This window comes from Hordeum vulgare, chromosome 3H, assembly GCF_904849725.1.
Source record: "Hordeum vulgare subsp. vulgare chromosome 3H, MorexV3_pseudomolecules_assembly, whole genome shotgun sequence".
Taxonomy (NCBI): Eukaryota; Viridiplantae; Streptophyta; class Magnoliopsida; order Poales; family Poaceae; genus Hordeum; species Hordeum vulgare.
In genome coordinates, this window is record NC_058520.1 from 361,009,714 (window position 1) to 361,035,157 (window position 25,444).

Below are 25,444 nucleotides of genomic sequence, written 5' to 3' on the forward strand. Positions count from 1 at the left end.
GGTAATTTGACTTTTTCTTGGTTGTCCTTCACATGTGGAGCAGTGTCCATGGCAGATGCTTTTTTTCTTCTCGGAAACTTGGTCATGTAATTTCTAGTAGCGACAACGGAATGATGGCATCACATCAAATCACTTGACGTTGAGGATGTAAATGGCGTTGGTGTCCACTTGTCCCACATATGTCATCTATTTAAAAAGGCTTATATGACGTTCGTGGACATCTAATTAAATTAAGTGGCATACTTGGACAACCCACCAAAGCCCACGGAATTGCGGAAGAAGATGCGGGTGTAGCCGTAGGCTACAACGGCGCGCGCGCCGGCGGCCCCGAGCGCGACGGGCGCGTGCTCGCGGGAGGAGCCGCACCCGAAGTTGGCACCGCCGATGATGACGGCGTAGCACGACGACTCCTCACCGGGGGCCACAAACAGAATCGGGTAGGCCGCGGAGGGGAGGCCCACGAAGGCGAAGGAGCCGAGCTTGCGGTACTCGTCGGGCTTGGACGGCACCAGGTCAGGTGCTCGGCCGGGATGATCTGATAGGTGTCGATGTTGTCCCCGACGACGAAGCACTCACCGTGGAACGCGGAGGACGACGGCGAGACACCCGTGGCGGTGGCCGTGGTTAAGGGCCGAGAGCGGTGGCATCTCGGTGAGACGGTGGCGGGCTGGCGAGGGGCGGCCTGAATGCGGGCTTTGGTGGGTGCAGGGCGCTCGACCAGGGGCTAGCACAGTCGTCGCCGTCGCCGTCGCCGCTTCCGTCAAAGATAAAAGAGGAGCCGCCGTCAAGGTGGCAAGGGTCCGTGTGGTGAAAACTGCAGGGACGAGGCACTGAAACGAACTAGGGCCGGCGGCTTCCTTTCGTTTTGCAGTCTGCTGGTTCTTTTGGGGTGCAGCGAGTGCTCTAAAAAGCTCTTATTTCGTAAGGGCCACAAAACGTTAGCCCGTCGGTCCATCATCATGTTCTGGGCTATAAAACTATTCGGCTGTTGGGCTAGTTCTTTCCGGATTAGGCTACTAAGCGCAACTGATGGCGAAGCTTTGTGAAATTTGTGGTCATACGTGGGCGCCATATATGCCACATAAATGTAAGCTGGACAGTTATATAATCCCATATAAGAAATTTTGGGCAATGCGGGTGAGTTTTATAATGTCCAATAAACTGTCCACTTACATCCTGACCTGACGTCGAGCGGCAACACCCGCGGCCGATCACATCAGTCCATTAACGATTGATTTGAGATGACTCAGAGGCGGCGACTTGAGGCCACCTCAGGCCGAAGAGCAGAGGACTCGCCCTTGCCACTCTAGCCGGCCTCCGTACAGATCGCTTTGGGTGGTGGCGAGCCGTCGAGCATGACAGCAATACAGGCGGGACGCAGTGGCGGCTCGGCCGGGGCGGTTGACAAGACGACAGCGGAGGACAGCGGAGGGTCGATGCGAGGTGACCGGCGGCTTGGAAACGAGGCCGACCCTGAGCACAATTGAGAGAGGCGCCTGCGGAGGCGGGGTGCGACCATGGCAACGAGAGCAGCAAACACGACGGAGTCATCACGAGAAGGCGGATCGAGGCAAAGGCGGCGACGTGTGAGGAGCTTGATCCGCGTCATCGCCCCAAAATTCCTGACCACAGCCTTGCTCCGAGCGGGCAGAAGTAGCAGTAGTTTTACTGTATATGTGGTCCCTCTGATTCTTTTTATGCGCATAACCTTCATCCTCTAATCCTTATGAAGACCAGTACTTCTCATCTCCTGCACCTTCTGATTGGGGACTGGGAAGCTTCTTCCTTCTCATCCTTCGTGTATACCAGAATCACAACAACAAGAAGCTACTTAACACATTGTAAGTAAACGCGTCAGGCTAGAACACCCTGACCAGTATGTTGTGTGTCCGTCGTTCCTTAGCTCCGTCTTTCATATGAATGCCAGCTTCAACGTCGGCACATCTAGCAATGGTGCGGAGCAGCTCGGCAAGCATGATGAGTCGGGAGCAACAGACCGGCTCAGGGTGAGGCGAGAACGGAGCAAGGTTGAAGATGGCGGGGGCGGAGCGAGCCACACCGGCGGGCGCAGAGGTGGAGCGCTGCGCGGGCGTAGGCGCGCGGAGCAAACCATAATGGAAGAGGTCGGCGTGGCACGAAGCGTCCATGGCGACTCGAAGCGAGACCGGCGAGGCACAGTAGAGCCGGCTCAAGGCGCGCCTGGCGAGGTGAGGCCTCAACGACGGGGCCACGCAACGAGGCCCAACAAGGGTGAGCGCGGCGAGGTGACAACTCGCACAAAGCGATGCGCGGGTCGAGAAACGGCGCAACGAACGCGACGGGGCAGGTCGGCGAGGATGCAGCTCGCGCGGGAACGGCTCAAGGTGCGGCGGGGGCGAGGTGGCGGGTCGAGGCTGGCTTGGGCCGTGACGATCCAGCGAATCGAAGTGATTCGGCGTAGCGAGCCGGAGCAGTGAGCAGGGCGAGGTGGAAACGCGGCCGGGCCCAGCCGACTCAAGGTGCGGCCGCGTGGCTAGGTCGAGGCGAGGCCGGCTCAAAGCGACGCGGCGCCGACTCGGGCTTGTGGCAGCGGAAGGCGGCCGACTCAGAGCGACGCGGCGGCTGGCTCGAATGCGCTGCAGCGGCATCAAATCCATCTTCAATCATGGCAAAGGCGAGGCAGAGCCGGCCGGAGCAGCGCGATACAGCGGGAGCTGGACGTGGTGCGGACGACGGAGACCGGCCGGAGCTGTGGAAGCGAGCCGGCGGGGCGAGGGCGCGCTAGGTGCGAAGGTGGCCGGCGTGGTGGCAGTCGCGGCGCGTCCGCGGCGAGTTAGGTTGCGATAGAGATGAGGCGTGGTGGAGCCAGGGTGCTGTGGTGGCTGCTCGCATCGGTGAAGAGGCGCTAGCACGCACAGGTAGGCGAAGAAAGGCGCGGGCGGCGCTGCGAGTGCTGCAGTGGCTCGTACGACACGGCGGCGTGAGGTCGAGTCCGGTTTCCTTGCTATCTCCAGTGATATATCGGGACTTAACTTCTTCTGGTCATTGTACGTGCAACATGAAGCATGCATGCACATATATTCAACACGTCCTTCAGTCATCTTGGTAGTCTCGAGAGGTAGTTGTAGCAGTTGATGGGAAAAACAAATCTGATCAAGCAGGCCGTTGATGAGGAAGGCCAAATTGGCCGACCGCACAGGGCCTCAAAATTTTGGGGGCCCCAGTCCAGCAAGCAATATATATATATATGTGGAAAAAAAAAGCCCAGCTAAAAACGCAATCTTCAGGCCTGGCAATCTCACGACTCACGCAGCCCATTCTAGCTAGCGATCCCAGTCCCAGGCATGAACGCTAGCTCCTACAGCCCGTTTTGCTTCCGTAACTCCCGTCCAGATTCGATAGCTGATCGGCTGATCGCACGTACGAAAGGGCAGCGGGGTTCGACGGCGGCTGAGTGCAGGCAGGGCGACACGCACCACGCAGCATCGAGCAGGCAGGACGACGCCGTGTACGTGACCAGGAGTTCAGGACTACGCGCCTACGCGGTCGCCGACGGCCGACCGGCCACGCCCCAGCGGCCAGCGCTGCAACGCATAGATCCCTTCCCTTGCCAGTTGCCAGGGTAAGTTTGTATATTTTTGCCAATCCCTGGTTCTTCATAACAGGCCCTGGTTCACAATCCCCAGCGGCCGTGTACGTGATTTCTTGTCAGGCCTTGGTTCTGGTGCTTCAATTTTCAGAGTTGTGCTTTACTTGAATTGGTTCTTCAGTTATTTTCAGAGTTGTGCTTTACTTAATTCAAGTAACAGCGTATTGTTGAAGTCCTTTTCTATTTTCTTTATTTCTTATAGCTATAATTCTCAGAGTTTGAATTGATTCAGATTCTTATTAAACAGAAAGAATCATGTATCCGGGAAGGAGGTATGATTCTGGTGCTTCAAAGCGAAATAAGAAACAAAAACTAGAAGAAGATGCTCGAAAACAAAAGGGCGCTCTCGATAAATTTGTTGTGAAAGAACCTCAACCCAATTCTGAAAACCAAACTCTAGATGCTAATATTGATGATGCACCTAGTGGTGATCCAGAAGAGGCCGAGGCTCACATTGGTGAAACTGATGAAGGTGATGATATTAACAATGTTGACCAAAGTGATGATTCTAATCATGTTGATGAAGGTGCTAATATTGCATCTGAAGGTGATGATGTTAATATTGTTGATAACACAAATAATTCTGTTCAACCTGATATATTTGATCCAAGAACATGGGATGCACTTGATCCTACAATGATTGATATTTTGGCGCAAAAAGGTCCTAAAAGAGACCTATCTATTGAGCATGGTCGTACAGACAAATTTGGTGAAAGGTTTTCTGCACTAGCGTACACTAGAGTTCTCTCGAATGGAGAAAAGTGTGATAGAGAGTGGCTTGTGTACAACAAAGAGCTTGACAAAGTATTTTGTTTTTGCTGCAAATTATTAAGGAAGGGACATGTGAGAGGTCAGTTAGCAAATGATGGTTTCAGTGACTGGCATCATCTTATCAGTAGACTCAAAGAGCATGAAAATGGTAGAGAACATGTCACAAATATGAGTACTTGGTATGACTTGCGCCTCAGGTTGGAGAAGAATCAAACAATTGATAAAGTTGCTCAGCAAGAACTTGAAAAAGAAAGGGAGCATTGGAGAAAAGTTTTGCTCAGGATTCTTTTGATTGTGAAGTTTCTTGCGGAACATAATATAGCATTTCGTGGCAGTAATAGCAAGGTGTACCAAGATAGTAATGGCAATTTCTTAGGATTGGTTCAAATGTTGGCTGAATTTGACCCAGTTATAAAAGAACATGTTGACCGCATCACAAATGATAAAATCCGTGATCATTATCTCGGTCCTTCCATCCAGAATGAACTAATAAATTTACTCGCTGCCGCAATCAGGTCTGAAATCATTAAGAAGGTAAAAGAAGCAAAGTACTTCTCTGTTTTGCTTGACTGTACTCCCGATGCAAGCCACCAAGAACAGATGTCTTTGATAATTAGGTATGTTGATGCATCTTCAGGTTCTTTTTGCATTGAAGAATCATTCTTAGGTTTTTTGGATGTGAATGATACCACTGGGCAAGGATTGTTTGATGCTCTAAAAAATGAATTGGAAAGTCTTGACCTTGATATTGATAATCTGAGAGGGCAAGGATATGATAATGGGTCAAATATGAAGGGAATACATAAAGGGGTACAAAGTAAAGTTTTGAAAATAAATCGGAGAGCTTTTTATTCAGCTTGTGGTTGTCATAGTCTAAATTTGACAATATGTGATATGGCAAAGTCTTGTCGTAAAGCATCCGATTTTTTTGGAGTTATCCAACGCATCTACACAACATTTGCTAATTCTACTAAACGATGGCAAATTCTCAAAAATAACATATCAGGAGTGACTCTCAAGTCATTGTCATCTACTAGGTGGGAGAGTCGTGTTGATAGTGTTAAGGCTATAAGGATTCAAGTACCAGAAATAAGGGAGGCTCTACTACAAGTGGCTGAAAATGATAAAGAACCATCGTCAAGTAGTGAAGCTCAATCATTGGCAGAAAATGATCTTTGTGACTTTGAATTCTTAGTGTCAATAATCATATGGTATGAAATATTATCAGCTGTTAATTTGATCAGCAAAGAGTTGTAGTCAAAGGATATGCTTATTGATATTGCAATTGAGTCTGTAAAGGGCTTGATTTCCTTCTTCACTAAGTACAGAGAATCTGGCTTTTCAAAAGCATTGGAAGGTGCAAAAGAAATTGCAAAGGAGATGGATATTAATCCAGAGTTCCGCACCAAGCGTAAAATCAAGAGAAAAAGGCAATTTGGTGAGGGTGCAGATGATCCATCTATTGTTTCACAATCAGCGGAGGAGTCATTTAGGGTCAATTATTTTTTGCATATTATTGATCAAGCTATAGTTTCACTTAACACTAGATTTGAACAGTATGAGGGGTATGAAAAAATATTTGGTTTCTTGTTTACTTCAGATAGGCTGCGATCCTTGGATGACAAGAGTTTATTGGCTGCTTGTGTTAATCTTGAAGATGCACTTAAGAGCGGAGAACATAAAGATATTGATGGACTTGAATTGTGTTGCGAGCTACTTTTTCTGCAGGGCTCACTTCAGAAATCTATGGGCCCACTTGATATTCTGAATTTTTTGAAGAAGCGCTCCTTAATCTATCCTAATGCTGTAATTGCATACAGAATTTTGTTAACCATTCCTGTGACGGTTGCAACTACGGAAAGGAGCTTTTCTAAACTCAAGTTGTTGAAATCCTACTTGCGTTCTACTATGACACAAGAAAGACTGAATGGATTGGCAACAATAGCACTTGAAAAGAAAGTCTTGGAGAAGGTTAATTATGAAGATTTGATCGAAGATTTCATATCAAGAAATACTAGAAGAATGCTGCTTTTTGGTAGAAAATGAGGTCAGTTTATAAGTGTATTCCTTTAGTACCATCTTTAATATTTTACCGTTAGTATTTGATATATTTCCTAAATATTGTAACAAATAAGATATATTTGAAGTTAAATAATTAAGTGAGAGTGTGCTTTACTTGAATTAGTTCTTCAGTTATATGGTTTAAAAAAATAGGGCCCTATTTTGATTTTTGTCCCGGGCCCCCAAATTTGTGGAGACGGCCCTGTGATCAAGTTCTCAATTGGTACGCCTTCCTCATGTACCAGTGCAGGTCTACTACTTTATTCTTTGGATTTGATTAGCCTTAACATCAGGAAAAAGTTGCAGCAATGATTCCCTCGCGAATATGGCTTTCTCTAACTGGTTGCGCGCGCAACGCGAATCCACGCCGTCGCTTCGGCCACTGGATCAGCGCGAGTCGTCCCCCCTCGGTCCCACCTGTTTCCGTTTGTTCCATTTTTTCAAGCGCATACGGAACGAATACAGTCATTTCGTATGCCAGTACTACCTACGCGAAATAGACCTCGCCATAGCTCGTAGCAGTCCCACCTCGCGCCCTCCGCCCACTACATCGCCACCATGCTGCCACATCCACCAGGCCGGACGCCATTCAAAATTCAAATCCCCTCACGCAGGCGCAACTGCATCCATCGGAGGAACAAAGCTCACCGCGTCGCATCCCCTGGATCACCAGATTCGTCCGGTCTCCACCAATGGATCTAAGCGCCGAATCATTCACCGATTTGCTATTCAGGTTTCACTATCCATAAATTCCTCTCCGTTTTTCTTACCATTCATACGGATTGCTGATAGACATTTGGGCTTTTGGAAGATTTTGTTCCCAACCTGTCCCATCAGGAAGCGTCCCAGATTTCTTGGTGAGTGAGATTGAGGCAGACGAGGAGGAAGAGGCAGAGCCAGACGAGGAAGAGGAGGCAGAGGCGGACGAGGAAGAGGAGGCGGAGGCGGACGAGGAAGAGGAGGCAGAGAAGGCAGAGGAAGACCACGAAGACGAGGAAGAGGAGGCAGAGGCAGACGAGGAAGACGAGCTCGAGCATGATGTGCCCAGTTCGTTTCTCCTTCGTCAAGCCAAGCCACGGATTCTGATAAGGCCATCCCAGACGATGAAGACAAAGAGCACAATACTAAAGCGCAGCCCAATCCATCTCCATGGCCTCAAAGGTACTGACATGCACCGTTCTGCCGCCACATTCAGTGTCGTATTTATCCCCTGTCTCTGTTGCTTCAGAAGACGAGTTGTTGCAGTGACAGTTCTTCAGTAGATCGTGTCGATCCAACATAGGTTAAGAAACCGTGCTCGCACTTGTAACGAGCTGGTGCAGTCTCAAGCGCGTGCTCCTTTACCCTAATATGCACTAACAGAAGAGATCACAGTCAGATTATACAGAAGAGTCTGCCCCGGTAGTTTAGCAAGTAACAAAGTTTTGGTATTATTTTGCATTTTGCAGCACATGTACCTAGCTCCCAATTCACACGCAGTTGGATGTCAGGCTACTGCAATCACATACCATGCTTGTGGTGTTTGGTTGCTTATAATAGGCAGTTTGTTCATTAGTTGTAACTAATAGCCGTGATGCAGTTCAGTACTACCGTCATTAGGCTGTGCAGCGACAGTTATTCAGTTCGAGGATTTGCAATCGATGAATCAGAACATTTAGGCAGTACGGTTTTTTACATAATTTGGGACCAGATCGACCGCACATTTATTTCTGCCGAAACAACTACCATAGGGGGCAGCAGAATGTTTGATTCAGGACGACGTTTGATACACCGAGTGTTATATTTGAGTACTATAAACAGTCAGGGCCAATGATCGCTACACTAAGTATTTTATTTGACACACTGAGTATTATATTTGATTGCTTATGCTCAACAGAGTGAAGTTTAAGTTAGTTGTAGTTACACAGTATTCAGAGAGATCTAGTTGAGTTGAACGTATTGCTGCGCACATAATCTAAAGTAAATAATTTTGAAGTCCAACATGTGTTTGTATACATTGGAAGCAAATTATTCGGAATCAAAGTCTGTTGGATGTGAAAATACTGTCTTTTTTTAACACCGTTTATTTCACGTGACTTGCGGTTCACACATCCATGATATGTAGGGTCCGACTTGGAAAGATACCTGATCGCCGTGCCACATTGTCGGGCAGGGTAAGTGCTTTGGAAAATTCAATGAAGAGATACGCAAACAAGAAGTCAGAGTTCGTCGTAAAGCCAGTGATCGGCCAGGAATTTGATTCATTGGGCGAAGCTTACGACTTTTACAACCTATACTCTTGGGAGATTGGCTTTGGCATCAAGTATGGACAATGCAGAAGAAATGTCGAAAAATGCAAGACTGTCCAGGACATAGTTTGTGGATGCGCGGTGAGTTACATCATCCACTCCTTGCAAACATGCGATTTGCAAAAATACTTAGTGTGGTGTGTGGTTTGTTTCGCATCTGAAAAGTCTTATAATACGTCTCACTAGCTCTTTTCACCACGTGACCAACATGGCAAACCACGTAGGGAGAATACACACTCAGTATGCTGCCAATGTCCTGCATTTTTAAGGTTGCATCACACACCAGACCATGGTTGGTTCATCCATGATGTGAAGTATGAGCATAATCACGGCATGGCACAAACTTGTGGAGAGAAGTTGCATTGGGCATCTCACAGGCACATTGATGCCCATGCCAAAGATATTGTCATGCACCTTAGGAACAACAACATATCGTTAAGCAAGACATTTGGTGTGATTGCAAGCCTTTTTGGAGATATGCAAAACTTGCCATTTAACAAGAGGTCTCTACGTTACCTCTGCAAGAGGATCAATCAACAACAGGGTGATGACGATATCAGGAAGACAATTCAGCTATTCTCTGAATTGAAAGAGAAGGATCCAAACTTCGTTGATAGCGTGCTTGTTGATGAAGAGAGCAAGATCAGGGCATTGATGTGGACAGACGATAAGAGCCGCCACCAATACAATTTTTTTGGAGATGCAATAACCTTTGACATGACATATCGCACCAACCAGTACGATATGCCCTTCGGATTGTTTGTTGGTGTCAACAATCACTTCCAGATAATCATCCTTGGAGGGGTATTGCTTCGTGATGAAACAACTGAGACCTTTGAGTGGGTGTTCAGGGAATTTGTGTCCTTGATGGGAGGACATGCTCCAAAAACAATACTCACGGGTAATTTAAAATCATGTTTCCTGTGAGCACTGATTAGTGGATTACTAGTTTGCTCCACATACACCTAACCGGGAATGTCGTATCTTTTTTTTGCAGACCAAGCCCGGGCAATGGAGCTTGCCATAGCTTCCGAGTGGCCTGATACAATACACAGATGGTGCAAATGACATGTTTTGCAGAAAGCTAGGGAAAACCTTGAACCTGTTTACTCAAAAAACAGTGATTTCAAAGACGAGTTTCACAAACTTCTAGAGTACATGGTTACCGTAGACGAGTTTGAAACTGCATGGGCATGCTTGATTGAGAAATATCAACTCGAAGACCACCCATGGCTCACTCAGATCTATGAAGTTAGAACAAAATGGGCTAAGCCATACTTCTCAGGAGTGTTCTGTGCAAGGATGACGAGCACACAACGTTCGGAGAGCGCAAACCACATGCTAAAAAATTACGTGCATCCGGCATCGTCTATGAACAATTTTGTGAGGTAGTATCAGAAACTAATGTTCGACAGAGAATCAGAGGAAGATTTTCAAGAGAAGAAGTCTCGTGTGGTAAGCCGGCGATAGAGCATCATTTCAGATCATATTTTTGAAAATTATGCATACTGTATTTTGTATATTATGTTTAATTAAATTGAGTGCCAACCAGAAATTTCAGGGTGGTCTTGTTCTTAACCTCGGAGTGCCACTAGAATTCCATGCAAGCAAGGTCTACACCGCAGCTATGTACGAGCTGTTTCAGCACGCAATTTACTTATCAGGGTCATTTGTGTTGCAAGAGGCCTGGCAGTCAGAGCAAGGCATGGTCTATGTCGTTAACCACATATATGCAGAGAGGAGGCAAGCATGGTCGAGGACACAATATCATGTTTTGTTTGATGAGGGATCTGGAGGATATTTATGTGAGTGTGGTCTTTACTCACACATGGGTATGTTGTGCTGCCATGCTATCCGGGTATGTCACAAGAGCCAATTCTGATCTTTATTTCAAGAGCAAATGTACAGCTGATTCGTGTCGTTATAAGATGCTCAAAGTTGTGTTGTTTTCCAATGGACTCAGTTTATGTTTCAGGTTTTTTTGGTTGTTATAAGCTTATAATATAGAATGCAAGAAATAAAACACACCTGTACCCAATGCAAATAATTAGCACCGTTTTTTTTTCAACAAAACTGAATTATACTTATTCATCAGGTTCTACTATCCCTTGGAGTTAGGGAGATTCCGGAGGTACATATCATGAAGAGATGGACGAAGAACGCGTGTGAGGCTCTGCCAAAGCATCTGATGATCTATAAAGAACGCAATTCCTCTTTGAAGGATGCTACTTATCGCCACTCTTCACTGTACAGCAAGGCGCTTGAGATTGTACAGATGGGCGACAAGAACACCGAAGCTTATGGCGCCACAATGAAGGTCTTGCTGGATGCAATAAGCATCCTAAATGAAACCAACCAGGAGAGTGATGGTCGAGGGTTACACGACCAGGGTGCAGCTCAAGTTCATGACCAAGATATGCCTGTAAGAACAGGAACAGATGGATTGTCAGGCTCAATGAATGTGGTATCACGCAAGAGGGATCGAGGGAGGCCAACAAACGCAAGAGCAAAGCCAAGTTATGAAAATGTGAGCAAGCCCAGAACGAAGTTTTGCTCTCTTTGTAGAGGGAGGGGTCACAAATCTTCGGCATGCCCCTCATACAGAAGTGCAGCAAAGAAACAGAGGAAAGTCCCAAAGTGTTCCAAGTGTGGCCTTGAAGGCCACAAGAGGAATAACTGCTCAGGAAGAACTTTCGGTGATTCCAGTGACAAACCTTTAGTTCAAGATGTCCAGTCCGATATAGTAGTTGGAGAGAAGATGGATTTGATGCGCATCTCGTGCATTTTTTGGTAGAAGTTGGCTTTTGGTGGTACAAAATGTCTAGAAGGGATGTTAAGAAATCCCGAATTCGACGGTGTAATGAACAGTTAGGTTCAGTTTGCGGCCATGTATTGATTTTTCAGATTCACGGCGCCAAATCTCGGCAATGCTACAAGGATGCGTATGTCTAAAGTGAGTGGATGTACAAATGCAAAATCCATAAGGGTAAATGCATATGTTACATGCTGTTCATTTGTCTATCATACATCATCTGGGCATATTAAGTGTCCTGATGCTCTGCCATTTTTTATCCTACACATCATCATTCATTTTGCAATATGGTACGGGATGTGCAAACTAAAATATTATACAACACTTTTGCAGCAGGAAACAGACATTTTGTGTAGTAAAGGAATGATATTACTCAGTTTTCCATCACGGTACAACAGCAAATAGGTCACTAATAACGAATTTGTTGTCAAGAGTACAACAACAAAAGCAGTGCAGTTCTAACACCAACACACTATGATGCAAGCTTGATAGATATAATCAGAGAGATCACTATCAAAACTACAATAAAAAGCATACGCTTATGCTGTCTATTGTTCTTCTCCTTGACCATTTGTTCAGCGTGCCCCATTTGTTCTTGGACAGCCATATTTCCTTCTGTCATCTTGCGCAACAAACTCCACAATGCATGCTTTTGGATGCTCTGTTCCTTAATCCCCTATTCCAGGTCTGCATTGACTCCCGTGAGCCGAGTGTTCTCCCTCCTAAAGTTGTTCACCGCGTCTCGCAGATCGACCAAAAGTTGCCGAAGAAACGGCGTGGTGGGGTCATCAAACCATTTAAACCAGTCGCAACCTCCAACCTATTGAAGACCATTTGACAGATGCATGAGGGGGATAAGATCCATCTAGAACGAAGAAGGGATGGGTTGAAAATGAACTCTTACCCGAGACCTCTGGCACTTAAGATACCTATGCCCAGGATTGTTGTTGCTCCAGGAGATCCATCTTGCACCTTTGTGTTTGCAAGCACACCAGCAATCCTCAGTTGGCTCGTACGCTAGAGGCTGCTCACGATAAGGAATCGGAGAGGGGTTTGGGGAATAGTCAGCATGTCCACCATGGCGCGAGGAGCGTGCTCCCGTTGAAGAGGAAGACGATGCCATCCTTCAGAAAGGATGGAGGCTGTAGTTAGGGTTTGGGGTTGGTGAGGAGGACAGGAGGAGGAGTGGATTTTGTGGCTATGGCGTGAGGTTGGTGAGGGGGGCTCGTGTGGCTGGGGATGGGAATGGGGATGGGGATGGGGCTGGTGTGCAAAATTTAATTCAGCGGTACTAGCGCATTTTCTATGATTTTGCATTATTGTTTTGCTGCTGAGGCCGTGCGTATCCTTTAGGGCACTTTAATATACATAACAACATATGATCACAATATAGATTTTATCCCTTAGGGCACTTTAGTATATATAGTGTTACCAAAATGACACGGGCATCCATATCGATATATCTAACGTTACCGATCTTTAGGAGGGCATCCATAACATTGAATGAGGATGAATCAAGGGTCAACAATCAGGACTGCCATACTCAAAACACGTCAATTCAACATTCTTTTAATTTTGCATCCCCAACAAGATATTTAAAGGTTATGTATAGATATTGTTTAGGAAATGCAGCTAACACGTCTGCCATACGCAAAACACTAGAAGGTCCAAATTCATCTCTCCCAATCTAATTTCAATATTACATTAAGTTCCCAGCAAGTCGTCTAAGATATGACGGTGAACCACACTTTTATCGCTGCAGGGTCTTCAACCTTCTCGAAAAAATTTGATACCAAATCATCAATCTTCAAACCAAGCAAATGTGCATAAGTCCTGAAACCTCCCTGTAGAACCAACCTCTCATCCGTAAGCTTCTTGTATCTAGCATCAACATATGCATCAACATCATGGAAAAGCATAAGCTGTCCTTCTTCCTCAAGAATTCCCGTTTTCTTCTCAATACGTTGCACCACTTTTTTTGGGATTCTCTGCAAACAATAGGTAGTAAAAAGCAGAAGGTAAAAGGTTAATACGATGTAAATTATCTCCAGCACTCATTTCAGTAATACCCTTATACTGTGCATTCAGTTCACGTATTTAAAACACTAACCATGTAGCGAGATGAAACGTCGCATTTGCTAATCCTGTGCACTAGGACGCAACACAGAGACTTTGTTGGTCCAAACACATTTCTGATCATTTTTGCTATCTTAGAATATTCCAGCTCTATCCCCCTCGTGATGATGCATTTATTGATGATCTTTTTCTTCCTACGGCTGAGACCACGCATGGCTTCATACCACACGTATTAAAAAAGAACAGGTTTTTAGACAATGAGAGTAACACACAAAAAATATACAAATTGAATTTGAAGCATAATTTGTAGCGAAACATCTTTGTTTTGAATTTTGATCATTAAAAGGGAAGTCTTTTAACTAGAGAGAATTGTTTGCCTAATACGTTGTAATTCTCATGGAACATGTAACTACTAATAAGATAATAGTACAAAAAAACTAACTTTCAACACAGAATGCATTGTAAAAACAATTTATCTATAGTTAAATCCAGGTTCTGTTAAAGGTGTATAGCAAGAGCCTTAATATTTGCCGTATCTTTTGGTCTTTCAGCTAGTTTCAAGGATATAATACTATGAAAAAAACAGAAGAATGTCCGCATCAGATAATCTCGTTCAGGCCAGATGTATATTGAGTTAAGATTAACACATGATAGAACTAGAAAAACCATGTTAAAGATCGTCGTGTAAAAGCATGATAATACAAAATGAAACAACATTCCAACATAACTGAGCGGTATCTGTTGGACGCCATCCCTCTTTATGTCGACTGAGAGGTTGTAGCCTCCGTTACTCATGTAGATATACATCATATCGCCTGGACACACAGCATAATCATCTAGAAGCTGCTGCCATCCCTCACCCACGATCTTTGTAGCCAAATCATCATACTGAAATGTAACCTCATACTGCAGCCTCTCAAAAGTAAAAAAGTAAGCAGTCCAACTATTGATGTCTCCTTGCGTCGCATCTGGTTCAATACGATGGATGTCTTCTTCAAAGATATGCCGGATAGCGCATGGAACAAACTGTAAAGTGTCATTGCAAGGAATAAAGTTAGAATGGCGTCATGGCTGGATCTAACTAAGGTGACAAAATGAAAATGTTTTGTGAACCTTTTCACAGCTTACCATCTTCGAGCGATATAACCTTGTGATCGGTATCCCTACATGACACGGTGGACCTTGTGCATCACGACACACATCAATTTCATGCTTGAAAACACGGCACCTATCCCCCTTGAGTCCAAATACAAATCATCATTGAATTAGAATGGTGAAAATTGTAGTGTATCTAACAAAATGCAACCTGTACAATAAACTAAATACATCCCTTGCAAAATTGGTGATATCAACTGTTTAAAAATCTGGTCTTTGTACCGTCATAAGTTCAGAAGCAGCGAAATGTATACCTTTGAGGCCAACCTAACCTTGTGCTCATTGGTATTCATAATCTACATCAGTATAGAATAAATAACCCGGATTTTACTGTATAGCTCAGTGGCAAATAATATACATTGTAACTGGTTTATCACCACTACCAATACGTATTAGTATCAACGGATCTAGGATAATATATTAATATACTTCCTAGTGTTCAAGAGCGAGTTTCCTGACAGATCTGAATGTTATATTTTGGTGCATGTTGCTACCATCCCTAGTACACGAGATCTGTTGCCAGGTAAACAAAGTTGACTCAGGGAGATCTAGGAATAGAATCATGTTCAACCAGTGAATATACTATAACAAAACAGAGGCTGAACCAGAGGCAGCTCCGGCACCTCTGCGCAAAGAGGATTGAACAGAGATGGGATCTCCGCGCAGGGAGGATTGAACAGACGATGTGGAAAATACTTGGGATGATTCGTGATGAATTGACTTTACGTGCGCATCGTCCTCCATTGTTCTCGGCCAAATGGATTGAGATCTGAGATGGGAACGAGGAAGGAGAGGGGAACGAGCGAATGTTTCTCTGTGGACCCTTCGTGAGAAAAAACAGCAGGTCCACTTTCAACGCATGATAGATGGGTTACAGAATATTTCCCAATCATACGCCAGCTTATGCGGAAGGCCGACTAATGAATCCCATGCGCGTAACGTCGATTCCAGTTTAGCCGCATAAAAAAATCTTGTTTTTTCAAATAATAATAGTAATATTAATACCGCATTACGTCTAGTAGCGATCAAATTAATTTTACTATCTTAATATATAATCCGACGGCTAATAAGAATCAGTCTCCGAATTTATTAGAGAGATCATCCAGCTTGGTACGAAGGAGGTCATCAGGCGACCTATATGGAATAACATACACCTTTAGTCGGACCCATCTGGTGCTCTCGCACATGTAGCCGAAGAACTTTATAAATCAAGACCACAAATGCAATTACTCGCTCACAATGTTAGTGATTTATTGAGTTGTTATAATGTATGGTATCATCCACACGAATGTAATTATAAAAAAATTGCAAATACCATGCACTGTGATCCGGACTATCAACATGCACATTACGAAGGAGCTCATCAAGCGTTCTGTTATGGAATAACTTACACATCCATTAGGACCCTGCTGGTGCTCTTGCATATATTTTCGAAGAACTTTATAAATCGGGAATGACGATGCGATTACTCGCTGGCAATGTTAGTTGTTATAACGTGAGGTACTATCCTCACGAGGGTAATCATAACAACACGAAAAATACCATGCACTCTAACCCGGATTAACACCATGCATTGTAATCCGATCCATGCGGTGATCTTTAGTATATTGCTAAAGAATTTAGAAATCGGCCGCATGCATGCAAGTCACCCACGGACTTGGTACGAAGGAGCTCATCAAGCGACCTCTATGAAATGACATAAACCTTTAGTCGGGCCCATCTGGTGCTATTGCATGTCTAGCTGAAGAACTTTATGAATCGAGAACACGGACGCGGTTACTCGCTCGCGATTTTTAGTTATTTTATTGATAATGTTTCTATGTTGAATCTGTCACATTACATATTTTATCCTTTGCCCGTCTTGTTATTAGTTCGATGAGTTGTTATAACATGCGGCACCATCCACACGAGTGTAATTATAACAATACGACGAATAACCAATTAGATATCTAAGCCGCCTCACGGGGTGCTATTGCACATATAGATGAAGAACTTTTCAAAACGGGGATACTATTACGAAATAACATATACCTTAATCGGACCCATATGGTGCTCTTGCATATATAGCCGAAGAACTTTACATATCGAGAATCCGGATGCGATCACTCGCTCTCGAGTATATTGCTAAAGAACTTTAGAAATCGGACGCGTGAATGCAAGTCACCCGTGGGCTTGGTACGAAGGAGCTCATCAAGCGACATGTATGAAATGACACAAAACTCTTGTCGGGCCCATCTGGTGCTATTGCATGTATATCTGAAGAACTTTATGGATCGAGAACACGGACGCGGTTACTCGCTCCCGATGTTAGTGATTTATTGATAATGTTTCGATGTTGCATCTGTCACATTACATATTTTATCCTTTGCCCGTCTTGTTGTTAGTTCGATGAGTTGTTATAACATGCGGCACCATCCACACGAGTGTAATTACAACAATACGACGAATACCAAATGAAATCTCTAAGCCGTCTCACGGGGTGCTCTTGCACACATAGCTGAAGAACTTCTCAAAAACAAGGATACTGTTACGAAATAACCATACCTTAATCGGACCCATATGGTGCTCTTGCATATATAGCCGAAGAACGTTATAAATCGAGGATCCGGATGCGATCACTCTCTCTCGAGTATATTGCTAAAGAACTTTATAAATCGGTCGCGTGAATGCAAGCCACCCGTGGGCTTGGTACGAAGGAGCTTATGAGGCGACATGTATGAAATGACATAAAACTTTAGTCGGGCCCATCTGGTGCTATTGCATGTATAGCTGAAGAACTTTATGGATCGAGAACATGGACGCGGTTACTCGCTCGCGATTTTTAATGATTTTATTGATAATGTTTCGATGTTGCATCTGTCACATTACATATTTTATCCTTTGCCCATCTTGTTGTTAGTTCGATGAGTTGTTATAACATGCGGCACCATCCACACGAGTGTAATTACAACAATACGACGAATACCAAATGAAATCTCTAAGCCGTCTCACGGGGTGCTCTTGCACATATAGATGAAGAACTTTTCAAAACAAGGATACTGTTATGAAATAACACATACCTTAATCGGACCCATATGGTGCTCTTGCATATATAGCCGAAGAACTTTACATATCGAGGATCCGGATGCGATCACTCGCTCACGAGTATATTGCTAAAGAACTTTAGAAATCGGACGCGTGAATGCAAGCCACCCGCGGGCTTGGTACGAAGGAGCTCATCAGGCGACATGTATGAAATGACATAAAACTCTAGTCGGGCCCATCTGGTGCTATTGCATGTATAGCTGAAGAAATTTATGGATCGTGAACACGGACGTCGTTACTCGCTCGCGATGTTAGTGATTTATTGATAATTTTTCTATGTTGCATCCGTCACATTACATATTTTATCCTTTGCCCGTCTTGTTGTTAGTTCGATGTGTTGTTATAACATGTGACACCATCCACACGAGTGTAATTACAACAATACGACGAATAACGGGGTGCTCTTGCACACATAGCTGAAGAACTTCTCAAAACAGGGATACTGTTATGAAATAACCATACCTTAATCGGACCCATATGGTGCTCTTGCATATATAGCCGAAGAACTTTATAAATCAAGGATCCGGATGCAATCACTCGCTCACAATGTTAGTGGTTTATTCATCATGTTTTGATGTCGCATAGGTGCGTATCACACTACATATTGTATCTTTTTTGTCCATTTTTGTTGTTAGCTCAGTGAGTTATTATAATGTGTGCTACCATCCACATGTGTGTAATTATAACAACACGGCAAATACCGTGCAATGTAATCCGGATTATCAACGTGCACTTTAATCCGACCCATCTGGTACTGTTGAGCACATGGCTGAAGAACTTTAGAAATCCATCGCGTGGATGCAAGTCACTCACGGACTTGGTCCGAAGGAGCTCATCAAGCGACCTGTATGAATGGACATAAACCTTTAGTCGGGCAATACAAAGGAGCTCATCTGTCACATTACATATTTTATCATTTGCCCATCCACACGAGTGTAATTATAACAATACGACGAATAACCAATCAGATCTCTAAGCCGCCTCACGGGGTGCTATTGCACATATAGATGAAGAACTTTTCAAAACGGGGATACTGTTATGAAATAACATATACCTTAATCGGACCCATATGGTGCTCTTGCATATATAGCAGAAGAACTTTACATATCGAGAATCCGGATGCGATCACTCGCTCTCGAGTATATTGCTAAAGAACTTTAGAAATCGGACACGTGAATGCAAGCTACCCGTGGGCTTGGTACGAAGGAGCTCATCAGGCGACATGTATGAAATGACATAAAACTTTAGTCGGGCCCATCTCGTGCTATTGCATGTATAGCTGAAGAACTTTATGGATCGAGAATACGGACGCGGTTACTCGCTCGCGATGTTAGTGATTTATTGATAATGTTTCTATGTTGCATCCATCACATTACATATTTTATCCTTTGCCCGTCTTGTTTTTAGTTCGATGAGTTGTTATAACATGCGGCACCATCCACACGAATGTAATTACAACAATACGACGAATACCAAATGAAACCTCTAAGCCGTCTCACGGGGTGCTCTTGCACACATAGCTGAAGAACTTCTCAAAACAGGGATACTGTTATGAAATAACACGTACATTAATCGGACCCATATGGTGCTCTTGCATATATAGCCGAAGAACTTTATAAACCGAGGATCCAGATGCAATCACTCGCTCACAATGTTAGTGGTTTATTGATCACGTTTTGATGTCGCATATGTGTGTATCACACTACATATTGTATCTTTTTTGTCCGTTTTGTTGTTAGCTCGGTGAGTTGTTATAATGTGTGGTACCATCCACATGTGTGTAATTATAACAACACGGAAAATACCGTGCAATGTAATCCGGATTATCAACGTGCACTTTAATCCGACCCATCTGGTGCTCTTGAGCACATGGCTGAAGAACTTTAGAAATCGATCGCGTGGATGCAAGTCACTCGCGGACTTGGTACGAAGGAGCTCATCAAGTGTTCTGTTATCGAATAACGTACACATCCAGTAGGACCATGCTGGTGCTCTTGCATATATGTCCGAAGAACTTTATAAATCGGGAATGCGGATGCAATTACGCGCCGGCAATGTTAGTGGTTTATTGGCCATGTGTGTGTATCGCATTATGTATTACGTATTCTATCCCTTGCCTGTTTCGTTGTTAGTTCGGCGAGTTGTTATAACGCGCGGTTCTATCCTCACGATTGTAATTATAACAACACGACAAATACCATGCACTGTAAGCCGGATCGTCACCATGCACTGTAATCCGACCCATCCGCGGGATTGGTACGAAGGAGCTCATCAGGAGACCTGTATGAAATGACAGAAAACTTTAGTCGGGCCCATCTGATGCTATTGCATGTATAGCTGAAGAACTTTATGAATCGAGAACACAGACGTGGTTACTCGACCGCGTTGCAATCACTCGCTCACAATACCATGCACCGTAACCCGGATTGACACCATGCACTTCTCAAAACGGGGATACTGTTATGAAATAACATATACCTCAACCGGACCCATATTGTGCTCTTGCATATATAGCCGAAGAACCTTATAAATCGAGAATCCGGATGGAATCACTCGCTCTTGATTATATCGCTAGAAGAACTTTATAAATCGGTCGCGTGAATGCAAGTCAACCGCGGGCTTGGTACGGAGGAGCTCATCAAGCGATCTGTTATGAAATAACTCACACATCCAGTAGGACCCTGCTAGTGCTTGTTATATGAGCGAAAGGAGCTGGCGGGCTTGGTACGAAGGAACTAAGCAAGATACTTGGTAAGAACCAACATAAAACGTAACCCACCCCATATGGTTGTTTTACAAGACGGCCACGCGGGTCCAGATTAATACCTTGCAGAAATATATTCATTTTATTGGTTGGTGTTTTTTCTATACGTGAATTGAGCTCGTAAGCTGGTGACGAAGTTCTATTACCAATAAAATTGTGTACAACCGGGCGTTTTTTTTATCAGAAACTGTTAGTGCGTTCCTTCACGGCTCCCTTGACGGTTTTTGAACGTCCATAGCAATCCGGATAAGAATACTAGCGTTTTTGTGTATTAGAGAGTAAAAGCGTTATAAGAATTTATTTGAAAGCTACATCAGTTTTCATTTTTATAGAAGTCGACGCGACTCAATTCATCACTATTTCTCGTGTTTATAGAAATAAACAACTTTAGAATGCGTCCATCCGGATACACCTCTTGTTATATAACAAGATTCATCAATTGTTCATCGGTTACAAATGACGGATTACAACAAAGGGTAATGGGAAATAACAAATACGTGGACACACTGTACCCATCGCATACAAAACACATAGTAAAACCATTGTTTCCGGTGATCAAACAGTAGCAATTGCTTCAATCATGGAAGGTCGGTGGCCAACGCTCGGTCAAGGGAAATGCTTGCCTCATCTGACCATCCTCGGGTAACCAGCGCAAACCTTTGACAGTGCCGTTAACCGTGTCAACAACAAACATGCCATGATCGAATGCGAAGGTTAGTAGAACAACCGATGAGTTCTTGCTAGATGATCTGATTTGCACGGAGTAGAAATCACCAGGGCCAACATCCCCATAATCAACGCCAAACTCGGACTGCCATATATTAGGACCAACTGTACTGGAAAATGTGTGGACTAAATCTAGTTTTGCGCAACAGCTCCACTGTAAGTGGCCGTGCACTAGTTGAAGCAGCCAGGTATTGAGCGAGCCATGAGAACAATTTACCAAAGACAAGATGCCAGACTCATTAAGGGAAACACTGTAATCGAGACATGACCTAGTTGAAATTGGTAGATGCACGACAGTGAATGTAGAGCTAGGAATGTCAAAGCGAATTAACACGCGTGCAACATACATCATGTATAATGAGCTGCCGGATAAAATGGAGTAAGGATCTATGTGAAAGATGCAAGTAGGACGATATGGAAAAGGATCAGACACAAATCTTGTCCAAGCCCTGTCTCTGAACACACACACGTGTACATGCAAATCAGTTTTGGACCTGAATTTAATACCATCGTAAGATCTATTATAAGGGCCTGCTGCATCTTTAACGAACAAGGAAAATGCTGTCTGACCGGCTCTCTACAAGATGCCAAATTGACCATAGAAGTTGGGACTTTGCTGGCCATTCAGGCGAGGCACCCGAGGGATACGAGTTGCTAAAAATGAGTATGCAGGTGGAAACGAGCTTGGAAAGAAAGTGTAGTACCCATCGATAGTTATATCGTCTGTGTCAGAGGAAACAAAAGGAGGGCTGATGACACATACGAGCAGCTCACCAGACTCAGATGCTATTATGCGTTTTCGTCAGAGGGAATAATCATCGATACGTGAACGAAGGAGAGCTCTGGTGGCCTCACCTTGCAAAGCTAATGCATCGACGACCCGAAAATGGAGTCTGTAACCACGTTCAAACTCGGCCAAGAATCCGAGCACGGCCGGGCGATTGCGACGAACGTATGCTTCAATGAAAGGCTGGGATCTAGATATACACTTCCATTAGGGACTAACAGCAGAGCTGTAGATGAGTGAACGAGTGCATGATAGCCCGGAAAGGATTTCTACCAGAAGTTGCCCATTGTCAAGAACTGACATGGAAATGATGCTGGACATGGAGGAAGGGGAGTGTTGGAGTTGGTCGATGGAGGCAGAGGTGGCAGAGGTGGCAGGAGGAAGTGGAGTGTTGGAGTTGGTCGTTGGTCGATGGAGGCATAATGTGTTTGGAATGAGGGAGCAAGCGAGGAGTGGGTGGGTGAATAGTTCAAACGGCCATGTGTTTGTAATGAGGGGGTAGGATGTGGACATATATATGATTAGCAATATCATACTTCTAGATGAAATTATAATAATACAAGCTTAACTGTTGTTCTTAATCCATATCCAGATTACCCTAACATTACGACGGTACATTAATCAGAGTTACAAAATCAGCTGGAAGATCATAACTGCGAAGCCTTGAAATGTCGTTCGTCGATGGTAGTGTAGATCTTGCCAAGCTCGAGTTGCTTTGTTATCAGTTTCCTGAAATTTGAAGAATACACATTCGTAATTTGAAATATTTTTTTCAAGTTAAAGAATAGCGAGGACATGTCGGAAAATACATTACATGATATCATCTTCACTCGCGCCCACCGCGCTGCGAAGCAACTTTAGGCTCACACCGTGTTCTAAGTCACTGAAATTTGAAAGAACTTAATAATGATTGTGAGTAGAACTTCAGGTTGCGATAAATCTATACAAGGTGCTCACCGGTAGGCTGGGTCGCGCAAAGTGGAGAAAATCTTTTCCTCAAGACTACAGTGATTTGGGATCTGGCTTGGAGTGATATAGCTTATTGGCATGATAGTCGATGCAGACGTAACTGCAGCGTGTTTCTCCTGCTATTAATTGTAATCAATTTGTTACCCAGACAGTATAAATTAAGTACGAATAAGCCCCTAGCACGACAAACCTTTTAGCTGGTTTGCCTAGAAATGTCAACATGAGCCTTGATGCAGTAGACAAAGTGATGGGTTATGTCGTCGAAGTTTTTTACAGTCCTGAAACATGAATAGGAGTCCAAGAGGAATTAGCAATTGATAACAATCAAAAAATCATGCATCTAAAAAGATGGATTATCTTATCCTGCTCCATGCACCTGACCATGTAGGCTTTTATTTGAAAAAAAAACCCTCCAAGCTGGTAGCCCTCCCGACGACACGTACGTAGACCCCGTTGCTGTTTAGATGAAAATTTGTAGCTAAAGGATACGATGAAAATAGTATGACAAGTACAATTCATTAGTGAAAGTGAACTTTCTAACTTGAATGACCAAGCATCCCTGGAGTCCTGAGCGCAACCAAAACTGTTGAAAAAATGACGGGCTTTGCGTGTTAACAACACACACTAAATATGCTATGCTAATCACTGCTTGATTGAATACTTACCAGAATAACACATTTAGGGACCCGGTGCCGTCGTATAGGTCAAAAGTGCAGTGATCCATGCTGAGTTGTTTGTTACTGATCATGCCTATCAGATCGATCTGTGTATGTTTTCATTAAAAGTTAGCAAGTTGATTACGTATGATAACATTTAACCATATAGTTGAGTGTGACTATACCGTTGACTCTGGCATGCCGTCGATAATCAATGGAAAGCGTTCGGTGTCTTCGTGGAAAGAATCCAACAACATCTTAATAGTTCACGGCCTGAGAGACGATGGAGCAGCCTGGGCAGTCGTCGAGTGATAGCTCCATCAGGTAATATGAACTATGAAAACAACATCCACCAAATTAGTAGTTGAACTTACAGGGATTGATGATGTACCGGATGGATTCGGCAACGGCGTCATCATTGCTTCGCCTGAGAACATCTCCGAGCTAGAGTTGGCTCGGTTTGCCATGACGTAGCTAAAGTTATGGAGGTGGATGTGCCTGGCACCGTATACTAAATACCCGCGCGGCACGGACCAGTACCCGCGCGGCGTGAAACGATGGGCAACATGGCCAAGGCATGGGAGAGGGGGAAATCAATCAGTCAAATGCACTGTGCACTTTACAGCAAAGGGAGGCCCCTACCTGTGGAGACGAGATGCCTATCCAGCGCGTGCAATCTACAGCGAATCCAATGTGAGGACCCGTCGGCATGCAAAAAGGACCATGGGTAATCTATGCACAGTGGAACTTTGTTATAGCTAAACACCGCACTTTTTTAAGACATGGTCAATGACGTGTCTCTGAAAACACACACACATGCGCGTCGATACAAGTATTGTCCCTGATGCGTCTTTTTGCAAGGACGCGTCGATCTCCTAATTTTTTTCGGAGACGTCCAGAGAGACTATTAATAAAAATACCAGCACAAACAATCTTCCGTGAGTTCATTTTGACGAGCACTGTGGCATGGTGGTGCGGCGGACCCGTGAGTTCTCTTTGCCATCTTTTTGCAAGACATGCCCGTGACTTCAATTCAAAGAGGACAGTGGCATGGGCCTGCAGCAGAGGAACCAGACCCGGTACGACACGCACGTAAAACAAGGGATTTGACTTCGCCTGGAGCATGGAGTGGCGTGAACAACGACTGCTGTCTAGGAATCGACCACACAGGTTTAATTCAGCAGTGCGTGCGTTAGTTGCAGTATTAATGGGAATTCATTGTGGATATGCGCAAAGTTCTCTACAAAACGGGTGACAACTCCTCTAGACAGATTCAGTTCACTTGCTTAAGCCTAGAATATTCCCAACAGTGCGATGTCGAACCTTCAGGCAGTCCACAGGTTGCGCTGCGCATGTGGCAGGCATGCGCAAAGCGCAAAGGATCGTCGGTGGCGAAGCGCGACAAGTTCTTCCTGAGATGCATCAACTACAACGTGAGATCAGCGTAGATGGTGTCACCCTATTGGGATCAAATAATCTTGTTTATCTAACACACAGTCACCGATGTCTCCTTTGGTGTAACCAGGTACCAGGTGCAAGATTTTGCAAAGCATACATCTGGGAGGAAGACCTCGACAGGTACACGAACCAGTTTTGCCAGACTGCGGTTGATCTTGCCAACTACCACAAGAACCTTCATGAGAGCTGCGAGGAGAAGCTTGACGAGG

General features: G+C 44.4%; 3 pseudogenes; 1 reads left to right on the forward strand and 2 right to left on the reverse strand.

Moving 5' to 3' along the window:
* Positions 1-230: 230 nt before the first annotated feature.
* Positions 231-961, reverse strand: LOC123441759 (annotated as a pseudogene).
* A 2,362-nt stretch (positions 962-3,323) lies between these two features.
* On the forward strand, positions 3,324-6,445 carry LOC123441760 (annotated as a pseudogene).
* Positions 6,446-22,799: 16,354 nt separating this feature from the next.
* LOC123441761 lies at positions 22,800-24,244 on the reverse strand (annotated as a pseudogene).
* Positions 24,245-25,444: the final 1,200 nt, after the last annotated feature.